Below are 22,495 nucleotides of genomic sequence, written 5' to 3' on the forward strand. Positions count from 1 at the left end.
CGGGTCTCCAAGTGCCTTTCTTTCAATGAAATAGGAACATCCTGGAGTAAAACCCCCATTCCAACTTGGGAAGGCGGTAGAGCTTGAATAGTTCCCTTGGTCCGTTAGGTATCCAAAGACTTCTGAGAAATGAGGAAGTTTTTACACAGGAGGTTGGGGAATCCCAGAAAAAGGAGGAATACACCAACACCATGAAGTTACCCTGACAGACAGAACCCAAGAATCTGAGGTGATGAGATGCCAGTTTGGAAGAAAGAGTCAAAGGGACAATGGGAGCCTGGCTGAGGGGTAAAGGGAGGGCAAGATGCAACAGGCTTGTCAGATGGAGGCAACTGTTCCACAGAAGCATGATAAAAGATTTAGCAGGAGGAGCTTGCCTACCACTCTTACTGCCTTTAGTGGCCTGGTGAGGATACCTGTTATCAAAAGAAGGCTCAATAGGACGATTCCTCTAAAACTTAGAGATAGGAGAGACAGAAATATGTTAAAGGGTCTGCAAAGCCTTACCTTTTCCCTGGAGAGACAAACACTGCAGCAGTCCCAAAAAGTAGTCTGTTACCCAAAGAAACATCCGGCATCTTGGCATTAATTTCCTCCAGTAAAGACTGTAGATGAAGCCAACAGTGATGCCTCATAACAAAAACATAGGCAGCATCACAGCTGCAGTTGATAAGAGTGGTGAGCCACTTAAGAGGTATAACCCAAAATAGATAAAGCAGAAGACTTGCCTTCAGAATCAGGGAAATCAGAAATAACTTTACAAATCAAGGCTAGGGCATATCTGGTCATGTGGGTCTGGTAATTGATGGCCCAAAAGGCCAGAGTAGCAATGTAAAAACCTTCTTACCAATACTCTCCACTGCCCTACTATCCTTATCTGAAGGCAGAAGTTTGGAAGGTTTGTTAGAAGCAAATGACACCACAACAGGGTCAGCAAACACAGCAAAGGGCGTTCAGACCAACGAGCAATGACGTTCAGACTGCAGGCAATGAAGTTTGGTTAACTACATCTGTACTTCACCTTTATGATGAAAGTACTGAACATGGAGCATACACGTGATGTAAGGCGCTCAAGACCTCAAAGCTTCAGTATACTGGGTGGACATTGGGCTACCCCTGGCAGAGATTCCTATGGTGAAGACTTCTGCAGCAGTGATATAAAGGTTCTTTCTTCTGGTCTTGACTTTTCAGATGTAGGAGTTGGGATTTTCACCTTATCAACTTTCTCATTTTCCAGCTTATGTTTTTTCCTATGTTCCTTTATATTTTAAGTTGTGGTTTCAGTCCTCAGGCTCAAAGGGGTTGATCTCAATGATCACTACTTCTCTTGAGGTGGGGTTTTGTGCCCATACATGCACATTTTGAAACTCCTGCTCTCCACAAATCAAAGATACAATGCGGAAAAAGAAATGACAAAACCGTGACTTGAAAGAGCAGTCAAGTTAGAAATTAATACAAAAAGCAATGCAGATTGGCAATACCAGATTTACAGCTGAAAACTTCCATATGAAAAATACAGTAAACTGGATGACATTTAAACAGAAGCATTGTAAAAAGGAAGAATGGGAAGTGCAGTACAAAAGATGGCATGCATATGGCAAATGTTAGTGCTGATGTAGCTGCTGATCATGTAGAATGGACAGAGCCAAGCAAAAGGAAAGAAAAATTCTCTGTGTAAAACACACACACACACATTTATAAATGATTAAAAAAACAGTGAGAATGTAACAAGATAAAATGGTCACAGGTTACCATGTCATTAAATGCTATGAGATCTCACTGAAGGTCACCAACAGCCAATCTCAAGGTCTTTAAGGTACAAAACAGCTTTACCCACACAAGAAAACCATTTTTTTAAATGATTCAAAATTCTTTGTCTAACCACCAAGGCAACATATTCCACCTCTTTCCTGCCCTATACTGGGGGGAAAAAACACCTCCCAGTTTAGGATTCATTTTATCCACTATTAATGCTGTTTTTACTTCTAGTCAGTTGGTCATGTGCCAGGAATGAAACGTCTAACGTGGTTTGTGTAGACAGATTTTTTTTTTAAACGTGTACATCTAAATTAGATCCCCACTCATTCTAGAACAGACTGAAAAATTCAGTTTTTGTAATCTTTCTTTATATGATCAATTATATACTTGTTAACTCTCTCAGAAAAATCTATGCACCCTTTCTAGTCTCTCAATATTATTTTCAGAATGTTAATAAACCAAACACCATACTCCATAATCTAATAACAGATTTAGAGATCTCCTGCAAAACCATGAAATCCTGGGATAAAACAGTTTGTAGTAAAGCTTTTCATGTACCATACCACTTCCTAATTATATTAACAAGACCTCTAAAATCCAACTGTATTTACCAGTATGTCTGCATCTTCAAATGCCTCATTTCTTACAGTGGAATCTAAAGAACATGGAAATCCTGGATTAACTTTAAGTGAAGAATTTTATATTTATTGATATTGCAATCAACCCTACTGACTTTTGCTCATCAAATTAGTCCATTTAAGCATCTTTATGGCAATCATTAATCAGATAAAGATGCAAATCCTGCTATTTTGACAATTGGCAAATTTACCAACCCAGCAATTTTCCCCCTTGTAAAGAGGGCATAAAAACTATGAAATAAAATGGGGCCCAATCCAGGGCCCTTGTAGAATTTTTCCTAGTGATGTTATATTCAAAAAAACATAACCCTGTACACAAACTTTCACAGTTATACTTTCTACCCTTTTTTTTTTTTTTTTTATCTAACAGCATATTGAAGACCACCACAGTTTATTAAATCTAGAACTGAGCTATGAAAAACCTTAGCAAAGTCCAAAAAATGTTAAGGGGACTCTTAAAGGACTCTACTTACCACTCAAAACAAACGAAATTAGTTATCGACCATCTGCCTTTTGTAAAACCATGATGAACATCTCAGTTTGAATTTTTATTTTAAAAGTATTTGCTCAAAACTTTTCCCAACATGACATGTCTGGCTGATGGGTCTAACATATTTATTAGCATATTTCCACTGAACGGGTGCCATTCTATATAAAATTGATTGGTGGAAAAGAAAAAGTTAAAACATTAAACCAAGACTTAAGAATGTTCCATATAAAATTGTCAGGACCAGCAGCAGTGCCACTCTCTGCAAAGATTTCCTCACACTTTGGGATAATGGACATTTAATTAATAAATAGCATTTAAACTGTCAACTTTCCCATTTGAATCTTAAGAAATCTTTAAACAATGGAAAATCTGCCAATTCTTTAACAGTGGCAATTAACTATCTATATAGTTATCTTATGATCACAATTTTGTATTTTTCAACACCAATTTACGTACCTATAAAACAAGAATTCCTTCCAAGAATTTCTTCCAAGACTTCTATTGAACCTCTTGGCATTTCCAACAGTGGTTTTACACACTTCCATATTTTTGGAGAGGCGCAGATTCATTTTCAACCAATTTTTAAATTCCAATATCCTTTTTGATATCTCTGACAATCATGGAGACTAAGATTTCCTGCACTTGAAATGTATATATATTTTTTTTAACTAGCACAATCATCGAAGTACACATTTTATCAAAGAAAACATCCCACATTTTTTTTTTACTTACTTCCCCTTAAAATCCTTCATCCACTACCATTGTTTAAAATTATAGTCAGCCTTATAAACATTCTTCTCTTTACTACAGTTTTAATTAAACTTACTTATACAGGTCTGACAACTTTACACTTTTACCATATGGTGAGTGTTTCCTCAATGTTTATTTTATTTAGACGTCTAAGAACATAATTTTTGGAGACATTAAAATAACATCGACGATACGATTCTCCCTTCTAGCAAGCTAGATACAGGGTTAAAGATGAGCAAGACGAGACTTCAAAAAGTAGTCTCTTGTTTATTAGAACTCAACATTTTCCCCTTGTACACTGAAAATTTAAATAGCCACACATAATAAATTATAAGACGCTATACTTAATTCGTCTGTCCCTCCCCCTTTTTTCTTTATTTGTACTTTACATGCATTTCCTCAAAAGACAAGGATAACATTTCTGAATATGGACTATTGATAACACTGGTCATTTACAGTTCTTATATAAAACTGCGACTTCATTTCCTCTCTTCAAAAAGTGTAAAAGGAATAATATCCTTTAACTTCCATTGCTGTATTAAAACTATAACAAGTTTTTGTTATGCTCATCTCCACATTTTCTTCTAGTAGACAATTTCCTCTATATTGTTTAAACTTTTTTCATTCAGAACTCCTTTTTACCACAACTTTTCTCCATCATAAACTTAATTCAAATGCCAACAAAAAACATTTATGCCCCCAAGACCTCATTTGCCTCATGACTTGAGCAGAATTTAATCAAAGCAAAATCTTGCTCAGAGGAATCACATATTCCCACATATTTCTGTTAGCATTCTTAATCTCCAACTCTTACGGTGCTGCTTATTGTACTGGACACAGCTTTTAATGTCCATGATACTTATAAGTTGGGAAGACATCCACAGACATATCTAGTATAACCTGAACAAAAAGTTATAAGCCTAACGTCTTCAAACACCTTCATCCCACATTGTTTCCTCCACATGCGATACCTGAAAACATTTGATTTTTAACCAGCCTGAAGATACCTTCACTAATACCCTTCATTTTGCCCCATGAAGAGCGTAAACTATTTTTTGCTTGTTTATTTTTCTGGTAATTTTTTTTTTTTTTTTTTACATCTCTTAACAGACTCTCCAATTAATATTTGCCCTGACACACTGACTTTTGCACTTGCCCCTTCATTTCCTAATAAAATGGTGATTTTCTTGTCCCTTTTCATTTTCAGCATTTTTTTGTCCAATATTCATCTCCTTATGTGCCCCTATATTACTTTCACAATTCATTACTTATTTTGTTCTCTTTCACCCATACCCTGATTAAGTTTTAGAGATGCAGCGCAACATCTGGGGTGGAAGCTTGCCAGAGCAACACAATGGTTAAGAGATCGTATTTGAAAAGTTTCAGATGCTCAGCTGACTGAAGGCCTCTGGTTTTAGTCCTGACCGATGACAAGGCTAGTGTTCATCTTAGATAAACATATTAAGTTGAAAACAATTTATTTACAAACTCACACAAAAAAAGCGCATTTTCTGCAGCCTGAAACATCAGCAAAAATAAGCTTTACATGTTTATTAATTCAAATGTTTTGTAGAGGAGGTCAGGAACTTAAAATACAAATTATTCTTTAAATTTATGTTTGTTTGAATTGAAGGGAAAGGTGCGTTTAACAAGAAAAGACTCTGATCATAAGCATTCATTTCAAAATGGTGTCTTCATTTGCTGTAAAAAAAAATAAATAAAAAAAAATAAAGTAAATTAATAGCTTGAAGCATTTTATATACCAAAACACATAACAAGATCAACGTCACTGAAATAAAAGCAAAACATTGACAGACAAGACAGAAGACTTATTACTAGGTACAGCAAGGTAATTAACCACATCAGAGTATAAAAATGACATGCCTCTAAGAGATTAATCCAGATTTTCAGAATAAAGGCTTCTTGATTCTGCAATATACAACATTAAAAGCCCAAGCATCAGCTACAAGAGTCTGAAGACTGCAATTCCAAAAAACAAACACTGGCTCTACATGCTAAAAATAGCAGACACAACAAAAGTACAGCTGTGCAGGAACTTGCCATAAATATAGATGTTACGAGTAGTTTCACTGTTGCAGTTATCACATCTTGGAATATTCTGCCTGTAGCCAAACAGTCTTCCAGAGATTTACCCTCCTCAGTGCTTCAGCCAAAGCCCTCACATACAGATGTGAGCACATTGGTGGTATAAAGGGCACAATGGCCAACATCATATTCGGCTCTTAACTGGTCTAGCAATAGGTGTGTGTGTGTATTTTGGGAGGGGGGGGCAGCACCAGAATCTGGTGGATCAAGTGGGACATCTACCACTGGCCCAAGTCCACCCCGGAGTACACCTATCCTAACTCTCTAGGATGACAGCCAAAGGAGGGGTGTGCCACAATAGTGACAGGGAAGCTATAACCTTGGGATAGAGATGCCCTTGAAACTGAAAAGCTGGTCTGAACATCACAGAGAAGGGAAAACAAAAATGGAGGATGTGGGAGGCTTGGACTGCAACAGTGAAACTACTCAAACATTTACTTTTGTAGTAAGTTCCTAAAATAACTACTTTATGTTCATTGTAGTATTCACTGTAACGGTCCATTTCTTGGGAAGGCTCCCACAGCAGTGAGGGTCAGAAAAGAGGATTGGTTACTTAGCAAGACGACCCTGATGAACAGCAAATGCAAATCCTGCTCTGGCTCTAGACTCTAGATGCAGCTGGCAAATTTATGCTTGGAAAGGTGGGTACATGTGCCATTGCAGCAAATTCAAGAACGGTCCTCTAAAGATAGTTGTGGTTGCAGATGTGGCCCTAGTGGAATGTGCCTTAATATGGCCTGGAACTTTTTCCATGATACTGGTAACAAAATGCAATACAGTGTGCTAGCCATTTGAAAGTGTTTGATCGGTTTTGTTTCTTTTCTCAATGGAAAAAGAGTAAACTTTTATATACAAAAAAAGTTCTTGGTTTTGTTTGAATAGAATCTCAGCTGTCAGTGTACATCTAGGGATCACAATGTTCAAGAGTTTTGTGGCTTGCACAATAAAAAAAAAGGAAGTTGTATGATCTAAGTGTCAGCTAAGAACCACCCTAATGATACAAGACAGATTAATACACAGTGCTACTCAGTCCTGATGGAACAGCAGGAATGTCTCCTTGAACATCAAAGATTGGACTTCTGAAACTTGTTTTGCAGAGTTAACTGCCACCAACAGCAGCATCCTTCAAGAGAACAAGTGAACAGTGGATAAAGCTGCTGGATTAAAATGAGGCAAAGTTAATTTCTCTAGTACAAAGCTGAGTTCCCATAGTGGAGTAATCTGCTTTCTAGAAGGTCCAAGATGGACAATACCTCTTAGAACCTCTCACAGCACATGCAACACATAGACCACAGAGTCAGTGTGCCAAACAGTCACAACCCTTAAGGCCAAACACAATGCCAGACACACTCGTCATAGGTGACTCTAGTCAGACACACTGACGTCCCGCTCACCAGATTGAGTAAGGAGAAGGTCACAGTAAGCTGCCTATTGGGCGCTAGAATCCACCACAATGCAAGCACTCAGGTCACTCAACTGCAGGTACAAGTATGACTCAGTCATTGTCCATGCTGGTGTGAACGACCCGAGACGTACCTCCCTGGACTACATGAAGAGACATAGAGGAGCTCTCTGATTATGTAACCCAGGCAGGTATGACCCTGACCTTGAGCAGTATCCTACCTTCACCAAGAATGATGCCACAATACAGAGACAAGATGATCAGCTTTAATAATTGGCTTAAACTATGGTGTCATTCAAAGGGGATCCAATGTCTGTCTGCCTGGGATGACATGCTGGACAAGCCACGCTGCTTCGCAAGGGACGGCTTGCACCTGTCACCCCTGGGCTTCCGGATTTTGGCTAAGGCTCTTGTCACCCCCATTGTGCCTTTTTTAGGCAAGGCTCAAATTCTAAACCTACCACCCTAGAACACAAAAAAAGGAAAAAAACTAAGGGTAATGTTGCTCAATGCCAGAAGTCTCAACCTCAAGATGCACGCACTCGAAGCCCTTCTCAGTATGGAGAACATCGATGTCTGTGCTGTGACAGAAACCTGGTTCAAGGCTCCTGACAGCACCCCGGCCTATCAGGTTTTACCTCATATCATGCGTTCCGGCCCCAAAATCCGGACAACACCAAGAAAGGAGGGGGGGTGTCCATATTCATCAAGGACACCCTCACCTCAAGGTTGGTGGCAACGCACGATGCATCGGAGACCATCCAGGTGCAATTAACCATAGGCAAGACTGCTCTGCAGTTTGTAGCATGTTACAGGCCACCCTCTCAAACTCAGGAACCTCACACAGCTTTCCTGAAAACACTGGAAGGGATAAATGCATCTCCAAACACCATCATACTGGGTGATTTCAACTATCCAAATATAGACTGGGATCACTACTCAAGCCCCAACACTCTAGCCCAAAGGTTCCTAGAGTTCATAAACTCAAATGCCATGGAACAACTAGTCACCATCCCCACAAGAGGAGAAAACATACTAGATCTCATCATCACGAACATGGGGTCACAATGTTCAACACCAGAAGGATACCCATCATTGGTGAGATCAGATCATAAACTAATCTCACTGGAAGTCCACATCCCGCCCCCACTCCAGATAAAAAAGACCACAGTGAAGAACTTCTCAAAAGCAGACTTCACACTTCTAAAGACTGGTGTGGTCTATTTCAAGGCCCCCGAGCCAGCGGAAACCATTACTCAAACCACTGAATCACTTACAAATGCCTTCTACCAGCACCTCCAGGACTGCATGGATCAGGCAATCCCAAACAAAACAAAGACTCTTTGTACCAAAGGCAAGCGTCCAGTCTGGTGGACCCTAGCCATAAACAAGCTCTACAACAAAAGGAAGAAGCTACTACAAAAGAGAGCAAAATCCGTAAAAGGGAAGACACCCTTGATCATTATAAGTAAAAAAACTGAGATCTCTCATAAAATCATCCAAGGCAAATTTTGAGAGAAAAATCGCTAAGGACTCAAAAGACAATCATAAGGCCTTTTTTAGCTATGTTAGAAACCTGGGAGGAAACTCCCAGATATGCTCAGAATTAGTTCAAAATGATGTAAAAATCACTGAACCTACAGACATTGCCAACATACTGGCTGACAGGTTCAGTGCAAATTTCACCCCCCTCCCCCCCCCAAAAGGAGAGATATCTATACCAGAGGATTGTAGCCCCCCAAACATCTCAAATGCTCAGGTGAGAACTGCTCTCTCCAAGGCAAAAAACACAGCATCCATGGGACCAGATGGTGTCCCCGGTTGTGTGCTCCACGAACTCAAAGAGGAATTAAACCCGCAGTTAGGGCAGCTGTTTAATCTTAGCCTCACCTCAAGATACGTACTCAAGGAGTGGCGTACGGCAACGGTGGTCCCACTTCACAAAGGAGGTGCCTCCACCGACCCCGGAAACTACCGTCCCATCAGCTTGACAAGCCTGGTCTGCAAAGCTATGGAGAGGATCATAATGGAACTCATAAATAAAGACATAGGGGACTTGCAGACTTTGGATCCAACCCAGTTTGGCTTTGTCAAGGGCAGATCATGCCTTTTAAACTTGGTTGACTTTTTCGAAACAGTCACCAAGGCCATTGACGAGGGCAAGGCAGTCCACACAGCCTACCTTGACATGGCAAAGGCTTTCGACACAATACCCCACTCGGGTATCATTGAAAAACTCACCAGCTTAAATGTAAACCCATATGTCACAAGATGGGTTGCAAACTGGCTAAGTGACAGAACCCACAGGGTCAGAGTTGCTGGCGCCATGTCAGACTCCAAGCCTGTCACAAGTGGTGTCCCACAGGGCTCAGTCCTGGGCCCACTTTTGTTCGGCATCTACTTTTCAGAAGTAAAAGCAAACACAGGAGGATTATGGCTGACAAAGTTTGCAGATGACTGCAAACTGGGCACCATAGTTGAAAACCCATCTGACACAGACATCCTTCAGAAGGGTCTCATAGAAACGGATAACTGGTGCCAGAGCCATGGCCTAAATTTAAACGCTAAAAAATGCATAGTCATACCCTTCGGGAAAAACAAGGTTACCCCTAGTTACCATATAGGTGGCAATCCACTAAGCACAGAAGAGGTTATCAGGGATCTGGGGACCCAGGTTGACAGTAACCTTTCGTTTGACACTCACGTTGCCAAAGTAGTTAGGAAGACCTTCTACATTGCCCACCTGATCATGAAGGGATTCACATCTAGATCAAGGGAGGTCATCGTTCCCCTGTATTCATCACTCATCAGACCAATGATTGAGTACAATGCCCCATTCGGAATGTATCTGACCAGACACCTGCAGCAATTGGAAAGCCCCCAAAAGTTCCTCACCAAAAGAATAAAGGGTCTCAAAAATATGTCTTATGCTGCCCGACTAAAGGAACTCCAGCTCTATTCAGTCGCTTACCGTCTGCTCAGAGGTGACCTGTGCCTGACATACAAAGCCATGTCCAACCCGGAATTAATGAACATGCTTCACCTCAAAAAATCTAAATCCATCAGAACTACAAGGGCAAGAGACTTAAACCTCAACACGGCTATTAATAGGACGTGCTGGAGGGACAGATTCATCACCCAGAGACTCCCTATGCTGTGGAACAAAATCCCGGTACATATGAGGCAGAGCACCTCGCTGGCTTTGTTAAAGAGAAATCTTGACCAATGGATGGGAGATCGCAGGTATACCCCAGGGATAACCTCGGTGTCACTGCTTGACAGAGGCACAGCAAAATAATGGGCATAGTATCTTTCAAACTAAAGGGGTGGCGGAAGCCACAAAACTCTGGGCTAGGCTTGTAAATGCCCTAGGGCAGATAGCCTAGTATGAACCTATAATTGTTTAAATCGAATGTCTAAAATACAGAAAGGTGGGTCCATGGGCAGGAAGGGTCTAAACAGTGAAAGAACACACTTTTATAAATGTCCAAGCTAAACCAGATTTGTAGAGATCCAACAGGTATTCCACGACCAATGACATACTAGGCCTTTCTGGGCTAAAAGGTCCTGAAGATTGACAACACAGAGAATCTTTTCCATTTTCCTAGGGAAGATTTCTCATGTGCTTGGTTTTAAAGCTTTTTCACATTTAGCACATCCTCTAAATACTTGTTCCTGCCTAGGATCACTGCACGACTATCCATGTGGTCAGCCAGTCAGGTCTGCTAGCAGAGGCAACACCTTGTATTTTCCTTTTGTAAGGATGTGCAGGAGGGAGAACCACTGCCAACTTATCAAAAACGTCCTATGAAATTTATTCTTGGTCTTGCCTCCTTTAGTTTGGTCAGTACTCAGGGGAAAAAGGGTAGGGAGAGAAATGTGCAAGAACCAACCTGCCTAATTCAGGGAGAAGCAGCTGCCGTCTGGGTTCTTGGAGTTGCTACCCTACTCAATGCCTGTTAAGATAGGAAGCAAACAGGTCTGTGTGTGCTGCACCCCTCTTTGTCAAGTGTAAGAATACATCCCTGTGTTTACACCCACTTTTGAGGAGCTGATTGGGAAACAGTCTACCTTCATATTTTGTACCAAAGTAATATATGCGACAGAGAAACCTTTACTTTTGTTGCCATCTACCAGGCATGTATGGCCAGCCTGCAGAGCAAGCAGTAGCCCCTCCCTGTTTATGTACCATGGCTAAAGTACTGTCAGTGTCTTAGCCTGCAGTATTTCCTCCTTTACGGTATGAAAAAAGGAGTTTAGGGACTTGATGACTTACCTTTTTTGAGGAGTGTGTGCTCTTTCCTCATCTCATCCTACCACGTTACTTGCACCTACAGATTCTCCTTACGATTCCCTATGAGCACCCTAATGTCATGTCTGAGTGTGTAGTAAAGCAAGCACTGGCTGTGGAGGCAAGGAGGATATCGTCCTGTTCTAGGAACACTGCTGCATCTGACAGCTGGGTCTGCTACAAGAACTATATTTACGCATGGCAGCAAGGAAATCCTGGGTTCCAGAGAGGATGTGATGGCAGCAAGGAGATCCTGGGCTCCAGAGGGTGAATGTGCTGATATCACCTGTTTCTTAACCACTGGAGTTTCCTCATGCTGCAAGCATGCCAAGTCGACCATCAAAATGTATGCTGCCATGCACAAGAGTGAGCTATTCGCTGACTGTGACCTCCACTTTCTGAACTGGCCATGAATGGCTAGGCTTAAAGGTTCTAGGGCCATTAGCCTAGTAACATACTATGATGCTATGAATGGAACTATTGGAAGTGATCCTTCAACAACTCTTTCTCCTGCAAAAGAAGGCTCTGCACTGATAGAGGTCAAGGCACACTCCAGGGAAAACCACTTTTTGAGAGGAACTGAAGGATTTCCCCCTGCTGGCCTTCAGTCCCAAGTCCCTCAAGCCAATGTAAAATTTAGATTGTGGCACTCTGGAAGGACTATGCCAGGATCAGACAATCCGGTTAGGGGTAAATCTAAACTATCAGTGGAGCAAGGTACTGTCTAAATACTCAGAGCACAGTAAGGCCAAACAGCAAGGCAGTAAACTGAGGTTTTACTCCTGTTGCAAATCTTGGGTATTCTGTGCTTTTCTGGTTATGGAAACATGCAGGAATTCATCTAGGGTTACTATTAAGTGCCCTTGTGGAATGAGAGAGAAGCTCTTGCAGGAGGAGCATCTTGAACTTGTGGACCTTTATGCCTTTCACTTCCTTCAAAATCACATACCAAATTTTTGCACAGAAAATGGACTACCTTGTTGTGGTAGGCAAGCTACAACTATAAGCAAAGGGCAATTACATGAAGTACAGTTGTGCACACTTACCATAAATGTAGATGTTAGAGTGGATTCACTGTTGCAGTCATCACACTTGGGTTATCCTGCCAGGGGTAGTCCTCAGTCAGCCTGAATACCAGAGGCTTAGTATTTCTGCATCAGTTGCTGTCGCTCCAGGACTGACTTCAGGTCGTCAGTGGTATAAAAACAGGCAGCCAACGCCATTACATCAGTTTTTCTTGCCCCAAATGTCAGGAGCTCCCAAAAGGGAGTTAAGTTATGGTGGGGTAACGCCACCAGTAGAAAGTGAATACCAACAGTTGTGCAAGGGTGAGGAAGAGAGAGAGCGAGAAAGAGATCAGGGGGCTTGGAGGTTGGGGAACCAGGACTGCAACAGTAAACACACTCGAACATCTACATTTATGATAAGTGTACACAACTGTACTATGTTCATAGTGTTTCACTGTTGCAGTCATCACACTTGGGTTGATCCCCAAAGCTGAGGATCAGGTGGAGGTAGTCAAGAAGAGTTAGGGCTAGCTAGAATGCCCTGCAGGACTGTGGTTGCAAAGTCTGCCCCGGACTTTGAAAAGATAGGCAGGTGGTAATGCTTGGTGAAGGTATGAACAGAACTCCAGGTTGCAGCTTCCGGGATTGTCCCTGGTAAGAACCCCTCTGAGAAAGGCTGTAGAGGTTGAAGTTGCCCTAGTTGAATGTGTTCTGACCCCCAGTGGGGGTGGTTTCCCATGGTGTTTGTAACAGAAATGGATGCAGTGTGCTATCCATTTGAAGATGGTTTGTTTAGATATGGCTTTGCCCTCTGTCCCTGGTGCAAAGCTAATTAGTAAGTGGTCAGATTTCCTGAAGGGCTTAGTCCTATCCAGGTAGAATCTGAACTGCCCGTGCACATCTAAATAGTGCAGGATCCTTTCCCCCTTATTTTGAGGTTTACGGAAAAAGGTGGGAAAATAAACAGATTGGTTGAGAGCCACACTGGACACAACCTTGGACTTGAAAGTTAGGCTAGTCCTAAGGGAGACCCTGTCAGCATGAAAAATGACGAAAGGTTCCACAGCCATAAGTGCTTGTAACTCAGACACTTCTAGCTGAAGTAATGGCCAGAAGCAAGGCCGTTTTCCAAGAGAAGAATTTTAACTCTGCTGAAGCTGCAGGCTCAAAGGGGGAGGGGGGAGCATGAGCTTTTCCAACACAAAGTTAAGGTCCCAAGCAGGAGTAGGGGCTCTCCTTGGTGGCCTTAACTTGTTAGCCCCCCTCAGGAATTGTTTGATGAGAGGGTCTGAGAAAACAGGTGGCTCAGTGCTGTAAAGTGCAGAGATGGCAGAGGCATGTATTTTAATGGAAGAGAAGGACAGGCCTCTGAGGAATAGTTCTGCTAGGTAATCCAGGAGGAGAGGTAAGGAAGGCTGTGCTTGGTCAGCTCCTTTAGTCTGGATCCAGGAACAATACCTTTTCCACTTGTCAACATAGGATATTCTAGTACTGGGTCGTCTGGCTTCACTTATGACATCCAGGACTTGTTTTGCTTAGGGTGGTCACTGGAGGAGAAGTCAAGAAATAAGCCAGGCTGCTAGGTTCAGTGTCTGCAACTGTGGATGCAAGAAAGTACAGTTTTGTACCTACCATAAATGGAGATGTCCGACAGGTATGCATCTGCAGTCATCACATATGGGTTGTCCTGCCTCAGGCAGCCCTTCGGTCAGCCGGATTCCAAAGTCTGGGTCTGGCCTCGGCTGTCGCACTTTCCCCGACGTCAGAGCGTCTGGGGTATAAAAGCATCAGCAGACGCCATTTTCCTCAGTTTTTCTTGCCCCAGATGCCAGGTGCCCTCTAAGGAAGGCTAAAATTTGGAGATATGCATTGTAAAAACAAATCCAAACATGCACAGTACTATAAAAAACAAATACACCATAATAGATCCCCCAGCTAGCTATAAGAGGGATAAGTACCCAAGAAGTATACCACAGAGGGGAAGGAGGGAGGGTAAACCTGACTGCAGATGCATACCTATCGGACATCTACATTTATGGTAGGTACAAAACTGTACTATGTCCTTCAAGGATGCATCTGCAGTCATCACATATGGGTAGAATACCACAGCCAATCCGGGGGTGGAGGTACTAAGTAAAGGATGGTGTAGCTAAGATACCCTGCAGGACTGCCGTAGCAAAGCCTGCTCTGGATCTGGAGTATAAAGGTAAATTGTAATGCTTGGCAAATGTATGCACGGAGCTCCATGTAGCAGCTTCTAAAATGTCCTTGGTAGCCACCCCTCTTAGGAAGGCTGTGGTGGTGGCTGTGGCTCTCGTGGAATGAGGTCTAATGTTAGCTGGCACAGTTTTTCCATGAAAGGAGTAACAAAAACGAATGCAATTTCCTATCCACTTTGAAATTGTCTGTTTGGAGATTGTAGCATATGCTGCTGGGGCACAAGGAAAAGCAAACAGCTGGTCAGTCTTTCTGTAACTTTTAGTTCTGTCCAAGTAGTAGCGCAACTGTCTGTGTATGTCCAGAAGTTTCTCCCCTTTATTTTGTGGTTGTGGGAAGAATGTAGGCAAGTGAATAGCTTGGTTCAAAGATACCCTGGATACCACCTTTGGCATAAATGTAGGATTGGTTCTCAAAGAAACTCTATCCTGATGAAAGATAAGAAATGGCTGTACTGCCATCAGACCTTGTAACTCAGATACTCTTCTTGCTGAGGTTATGGCCAGAAGGAAGGCAGTTTTCCAAGACAGAAACTGTAGCTCTGCCGATGCTGCTGATTCAAAGGGAGGAAGTGTTAGTTTTTCCAACACGAAGTTAAGGTCCCAAGTAGGTAGAGGTGGTTTCCTTGGAGGATTGATGTTTTTGATTCCTCTTAGAAACTGTCTCAGGAGAGGATGAGAGAAGACAGGTGGATTAACATTGTATTCTGCTGAAATTGCTGAGGCATGTATCTTAATGGAAAAGTAAGACAGGCCGTTGTGGAACAATTCTGCCAAATATTCCAGTATATGTGCCATGTTCATCACTGTCACATCTAGGCCCTTTGTCGTGTTCCAAGTGTGAAATCTTTTCCATTTTGCTGAATATGCCTTCCTTGTGGAAGGCCGGCGAGCTTCCATAATAATATCCTTAACTTTCTGGGATAGCTTATCCTGAGGAGGAGTCATGGTATTTTCCAGGCAGTCAGCTGCAAGGTTTTCAGGTTGGAATGCAGAGTCTTGAAATTGTGCTGCGTCAGCAGAAGTGGCCATAGGGGTAGAGGCCATGGTTTCGTCTGTGACATGCTCTTTAACAGTGGGTACCAGTGCTGTCTTAGCCAGTTTGGAGCTATCAGAATCACTCTGGGCTGCTCTGTCCTGATCTTCAGTAAGACCTTGGTCATTAATGGGAGAGGTGGAAAAGCATACACTGTTAGAGCCTTCCAGCTGAAAGAGAGAGCGTCCACTTTCCATGCTTGTGGATGGTATGCCCTTGAGCAGAATTTCCTCAGTTGATGATTGTGGGGGGGAGGCAAACAGATCTATTTCCGTTCTTCCCCATGATTGTGTTATGAGTAAGATGTCTGAGTGCAGCATCCATTCGTGTGCATCCATGGTATTTCTGCTTAAGCTGTCTGCCAGCATATCGTCTTTCCCTGGCACGAACTGGGAATGCAGCTGTATATTGAGTTTCAAGGAAAGTTCTCAGATTCATTGCCAGTCTGCAAAGAGGGTAGGAATGGGTGCCTCCTTGCTTGTTTATGTACCACATAACTGTGGTGTTGTCTGTCCTTATGAGTAGGTGGCCTTGATGAAGGAAAAGTTTGAAGGCCTCGATTGTGTGCATCACTGCCAGCATTTCCTTTTGGTTTATGTGCATGCGCCGCTCTCTTTGTGACCATAGCCCTTGGATACATCTGCCCTCCATGTGTGCTCCCCAACCTTGGTCTGAAGCGTCCGTAGTGATTGTTTGGATGGCTCTTGGCTTGCTGAAGGGCAACCCGCTGTTCGACTGGCAGGCTTGAGCCCACCACAGAAATTCCTTTTGAAGGCATGGAATGAGTGGGATCAAAGTTTCTAAGCTGTGACTGTGCTGAGTCCATAAACTCCTTAGGTACCATTGTAATTTTCTCATATGCAGCCTTGCTTGTGGAATCAGAAGAATGCAAGATGCCATGTAACCCAGGGCCTGCAGGATTTTCCTTGCAGTCAGCTGAGTTTGTCTTGTCAGATTCTTGAAGTAATCCGGTAGTTGTTTTTGTTTTTCTTCTGTGAGAAAGGCCATTTGGGTGGTAGTGTCTAGATCCGCACCCAGAAAGGTTATTCTTTGGGATGGAACAAGTCTTGATTTGTGGATGTTGACTGTATATCCCAAGGCCTGCAGTAGGTGGATGGCATAATCAAAGTCCTTTAACAAAGTTTGCTTGCTGTCCGCTTGTATAAGGCAGTTGTCCAGATATGGGTAAATTTGAATCCCCTGAAGTCTGCAGTGTGCAATTACTGATGCCAGGCATTTCGTGAATACTCTGGGCGCAGTAGATAAGCCAAAGGGCAATGCTGAGAATTGATAATGCTCTGACCCTGCAAGAAATCTGAGGTGTCTTCTGCAACTTTGTCTGATAGGGACATGCATGTATTCCTCCTTGAGGTCTAGAGTCACCAGCCAAGACCCCTTGCCCAGCATGGGAAGGAGTTGCTGTAGAGTCAGCATTTTTAATTTTGGCACAATGAGGTAAGTATTCAGTGCGGACAAGTCGAGAATAGGCCTCCATTGATTTTCTTTTCTTGGAACAAGGAATAATCTGGAGTAAAATCCTTGGCCCGGTTCTGACAGAGGTACCTTTTCTATAGCTTTCATTTGTATTAAGTTGGATATTTGTTTCAAAGCCTCTGCCCTCTGATTTGGTGGCAGGTCTGGCATGCCTTTTCTTTTTGGCAATGTGTGGAAATGGAACCTGTATCCTTTGTCTATTATTTGCAGTGTCCATGTGTCCCTTGTAATACTGTGCCAATTTTTTGAAAATAAAGAAAGCTTTCCGCCCAAAGGTGCTTCTAATTGAGCCCTGGTCGGCAGAGTCAAAACAAAGTCATTGAGTCTGTCCTGGTGTAGCAGTTGTAGTTCCTGCACTACCTCTCTGGTTGGGAGGCTGCCATTGACGGCCTCTGTGGGAGCCTCTAGCTTGCCCTCTACCTCTGGCACGCCTATTCCTGCCTCTCTGAGATCTGTCCGAGTCCGGAAAGGACCAATTCTTAGTAGGCCAATTTCTGCTGAATCTCGGTGGTTGGACTTGCAGGAAGTCTTTGACTGTTTGCACAGATTTCGCCTTTTCTTCAAATTTCTTTAAGACCTCTTGAGCCGTGGAACCAAATAATTTTTGCTTTTCCATAGGAGCATCCAAGAGCTTAGCTTTAACATGGTCTGGCAGAGATTGTTCCTTCAGCCAGGCATGCCTACGTACAACTGCACCTGTCATAGCGGACCTACATGAAGCTTCCAATGCATCATAACCACACTGCAAGAAATGGTTACTAACCTGCTGGGAGTTATGTACCAGATCCTGAAGGGATTTGCGATCAAGGGGTTCAGAAGACGACAGTTTCTTATGCAATTCATCTAACAAATACTCTTGGTACTGTATCATATGAAATTGACAATTTAATGCCCTCATGGAAAGAGTTGCAGAAGTATACACTTTCTTACCCCATCTCTCTAAAGCTCTGGACTCCCTTTCAGAGGGAAGAGGATTTCTAGCAGTGGCAGCTGCAACCCCTTTTGGGCCCTGGGAAATAGTTTCTGGATCAGCAGAGTGGGCCTTGTACAGGTGTAAGATGCGAGTCCGGGACCCTGTAATACCTATCAGGTTTGGCAGGAGCCGGAGGGAGAGAGTCAGGGGCTGTACTAGCATCAGAGTACACATCATCAATGACATTCAAAACAGGAGGTATAGCTAAAGGCCTATGCTGAGGTAAATGTAAAAAGGTCCTTAATCTCTTTCTAGAATCAGAGAATTCCTGACCCTGCCATTGAAAATGTTCTCTCATAGAGTGTAATGTCTCTCCAAAGGAAAACTCTTCAGGAGGGGAGGCAGAGGGAATAGATTCTTCAGCATCAGAATCCTCGTAGGCCAAATAAGCCTCCTCCTGGTGGTCTGACAGAGTAGAGCCATCAGTGGACTCATCTGAGGAGTGGAGGTCAGAGGGCTCAACCCTGGGCCTTTTGTCTGGAGGTGGGTGAGAGCCCCTGTCCGGATGAGGTTGAGAACCTCTAATCAAGGAGATAAGATCCTCTGCTAAGCTAAGAATCTGTGAGCCAGTAGAAGGTCTCTGAGAGGTAACCTTGGGAGGCAAAGCTTTAGCCCTAGAGAAAGCCTTAATGGACATGGATGCAGGAGGTCTGGCTGCACCACGTGCAGGAGTAGACTTGTCTAAAGGGATGGTGTCGGAAGGTTCCTGGACACCAGTTTCAGTAGGTAATTCAATAATCGACTCGGCCGGGGCCTCCGGGGCCGAGGTAGTCGGTTGTGCGTATTCGGTAATCGGAAGTACCAAGGACTCTGTTTCAGCCGAGACAGAGACACTCGCGGTAGGCCTGACCGTGGTTTCAGCCGAAACCGCGGCCCGCGTGCGTCGGTCCTTGTCTTTCCATTTCTTGACTAAATGCGAAGTCTGAGTCTCCGACAGCATCTTGTAAGCAAAACTAGTCCCATAGAATTCCTCTGCAAACTCCGACAGACGTCTAAGAGTTCATCGGTTGAAGGAAGCACAGGCTGAACAGGCCGAGACGTCGTGGTCTGGGCCTAGGCAGGGGAGGCAGTAGGAGTGGAAATCCTTATGAGGTATTTGTTTCCCACAAGATAAACAATTATTAACTATCTGACATCGGCTGAGGCAAGAAAGAGTCCCCAACAGGGTACTTAGCTTTTTCGAAGTCTTCGGTAGCTGAATCACAGGAGCTGGCCGACCAGCACTTGCGAACTGCTTCTGCTTCGGGCACCACGCGGCAAGAAAGACAGACGAAAATGGCGTCTGCTGATGCTTTTATACCCCAGACGCTCTGACGTCGGGGAAAGTGCGAGGCCAGACCCAGACTTTGGAATCCGGCCGACCGAAGGGCTGCCTGAGGCAGGACAACCCATATGTGATGACTGCAGATGCATCCTTGAAGGACATCTCTCTCTCCTGCTGAGTCAGGAGAGTTGGAATCTGGGGTAGGTGCCATGGAGGCAATGGGGACAGACTGAGCAGTAGTGAGCACCAGTGCTGGCGTGGCCAGTTTGGTGCAATCAGGATTGCCCTTGATCTTTCCTCCCTTATTTTGAGTAATACTCTGGTCAGAAGAGGTAGGGGGGAAATGCATAGATTGAGAGGTTTGCCCACTGGAAGGATAGGGCATCCACTTTCCAGGCCTTGCTGTGAGGTTCCCTGGTGCAGAATTTGCTGGACTGGTGGTTGTAGGGGGAGGCAAATAGGTCCACCCTCGGGGTACCCCATTTTTGGGTCACAAGGTAGAAGGTGTTGTGGTTTAATTGCCACTTGTGTGGGTCTAGGAGATTTCTGCTTAAGTTGCCTGCCAGAGAGTTTTGGTTGCCTGGCAGGAATTGAGCTTGCAGATGAATATACATGGCTGAGGCAGTGTTCCAAAGGGTCATGGCTAGCCAGCAGAGAGGGTAAGTGTGGGTTCCCCCCTGCTTGTTGATGTACCGCATTACTGTGGTGTTGTCAGTTTTGATACGTAGAGGCCCCATAGAGAGCAGGGGACTGAAAGCTGTCAGTTCGTGCTGAACAGCTAGCATCTTTTTGATTGATGTGCAGATGAATTTGGTTTGGGCTCCAAAGGCCCTGAATGCACCTGCCATCCAGGTGAGCACCCCAGGCATAGTCTGATGCGTCTGTGGTTAGGGTACCACTGAAATTTCCTCATATGCAGTCTGGCACATGGAATTAGTAGAATGCAGGTGACCACGAACACTAGAGCTTGCAGGATTTTCCTTGCGGATAACCAGGTTCTGGTGGCCAATTGAGAGAAGTAGCCTGTCAGACAAGCTTGTTTTTCTGGAGTTAGAAATGCCATCTGGAATGCCATGTCCAGGCTTGCTCCCAGGAATACAGTTGTTTGACTGGGGACAAGTTTGGATTTCTTCTCGTTGACGGTGTACCCCACAGAGGTTAGTAGGTCCTTTACAAATATCAGGTGCTGTAACAGCTTTTCCTGACTGTCTGCCTGAATCAGGCAGTCCAAGTAAGGGTAAATATGAATATTTGTCTGTAATGAGCAATGGCCAGGCATTTTGTGAAAACTCTGGAGCAGTGGATAAGCCAAAGGGAAGTGCAGAGAACTGATATTGCATAGATCCTGCCCTGAAATGTAGACATTTCCTGCAAGAATCTTTGACTGGGATATGCAAATAGGCCTCTGAGGTCTAGAGTGGCTAACCAGTCATCTTTGGACAACATAGGAAGAAGCTGCTGCAGTGTGAGCATTTTGAATTTTGGTACCACCAGGAAGGTGTTTAGAACAGATAGATCTAAGATTGGGTGCCAGGTGCCCTCTTTTCTGGGTACTAGAAAACGCCTGGAATAGAACCCTTGGCCTATGTGATCTGCAGGGACAGGCTGAATTCCCTCATGGAGAGCAAGAAATGAACTTGGTTTTGTGTCTTTGCCCACTGGTTTGGAGGAAGATCTGGGAATCTCTTTGGGGTTGGCAAGATGTAGAAAAAAAATTTGTACCCCTGGGACACTTGAGAACCCATCGGTTGTTGGTGATGGTGGCCCAGTTTTCTGCATGGGAGGCAAGTTTTCTTCCTAGTGGCACAGCCAGATGGGCAGAGGTGAGAGGAGGAACGATTGGGAAGTCTTTCCATAAGGGGGTGGCTTAGTACTCTTCTGGTTTAGAAGCGGATGCACTCCATTGCTTAGGTATTTGCATACCCTGAGTGCTGTCGGGGGGGCTGTTACCCCTAGGCTTTGTCTGAAGTGACCTTGAGGGGGTAGGAAAGGACCAATGTTTTGAGAGACAATGCCTACTGACTCTTGGAGGCTGAACTTGCAAAATCTTTATCTGCATAGATTTACCTTTCTTCTTTTTTTAAAACCTTCTGCTTTGGTGCCAAACAGATGGTCTTTGTTAAGAGGAGTGTCCAATAACTTTGATTTGACATGATCTGGCACGGTCTGTTCCTTAAGCCAAGCATGCCTTTGAAGTACAGAACCTGTGACTGCTGCCCATGCTTCTAGGGCATCAAACCCACATTGCAGGGTGTGCTTACTGATTTGGCTTGCAGAATACACAAGTTCCTGTAAGTCTATTTTCTGCACAGTCAGGGAAGGTAGATACTTTTTGTTTAACGAGTTCCATGGTATGTTGCTGGTATTTCAGCATGTGGAACTGAATTTAATACTCTGATGGCAAGAGTTGCAGAAATATATACTTTTTTACCCCATCTGTCCAAGGCTTGAGAATCCCTGTCGGGGGGGGGGGGGGGATTCGTAGCTGTAGTTGCTTTTATTCCTTTAGGCCCTTGGGTGATTACCTCCTGGGTTAGCAGTAGGATTCTATAAAATAAATTTGTGCGAGTCAGGGACTCTTAATACCAGTCAGGTTTCCTGGGAGCACGAAGTACAGTATCCGGGGTTAGACTGGATGCCATAAAAACATCATCCACAACATCCAGGACAGAGGGTATACCCAAGGGCCTGTGCAGAGGTAAATCTAAAGATTCCCGGAGTCTCTTTTTGGACTGAGGGTAATCCTGGCATTCCCAATGGAAGTGCTGTCTCAAAGTATGTAGGGTTTCACCAAAAGAAGAATCCTTTGGAGGAGAAACAGAAGGAATGGATTCCTCTGCATCTGAATCCTCATAAGCAGATAAGGGCATAAAGTCTTTCTTTTAGCAGGAGAAGGCTGGCAGCCCCTAATCAGCACAAGGTCTTCCGCCATTTTAAGAATCTGCGATTGTGGCAAGGAAGCAGGCGCATGAGAGTTTGAGTCGTCGGGTTTTCTAGGCATAGCTTGTACTCTGAGGCCTTAGAAACTCAGTAGTTTTAGAAAGAACTGAAGACGCAAAAGAAGTAGTCG

The 22,495-nt window shown here is 43.7% G+C and overlaps 1 long non-coding RNA gene across 2 annotated transcripts in view; it reads right to left on the reverse strand.

The window, feature by feature from the left end:
• Positions 1 to 5,172: 5,172 nt before the first annotated feature.
• Positions 5,173 to 22,495, reverse strand: part of LOC122793315 — a 116,284-nt gene continuing 98,961 nt past the window's right edge. For both annotated transcript variants that reach the window (XR_006363466.1, XR_006363467.1), the window contains one exon: positions 5,173 to 5,337. This is a non-coding gene — a long non-coding RNA (uncharacterized LOC122793315). The remainder of the gene's footprint in view (positions 5,338 to 22,495) is intronic.

This window comes from Protopterus annectens, chromosome 2.part0, assembly GCF_019279795.1.
Source record: "Protopterus annectens isolate FY-2018-M chromosome 2.part0, PAN1.0, whole genome shotgun sequence".
In the NCBI taxonomy this organism is placed as follows: Eukaryota; Metazoa; Chordata; order Ceratodontiformes; family Protopteridae; genus Protopterus; species Protopterus annectens.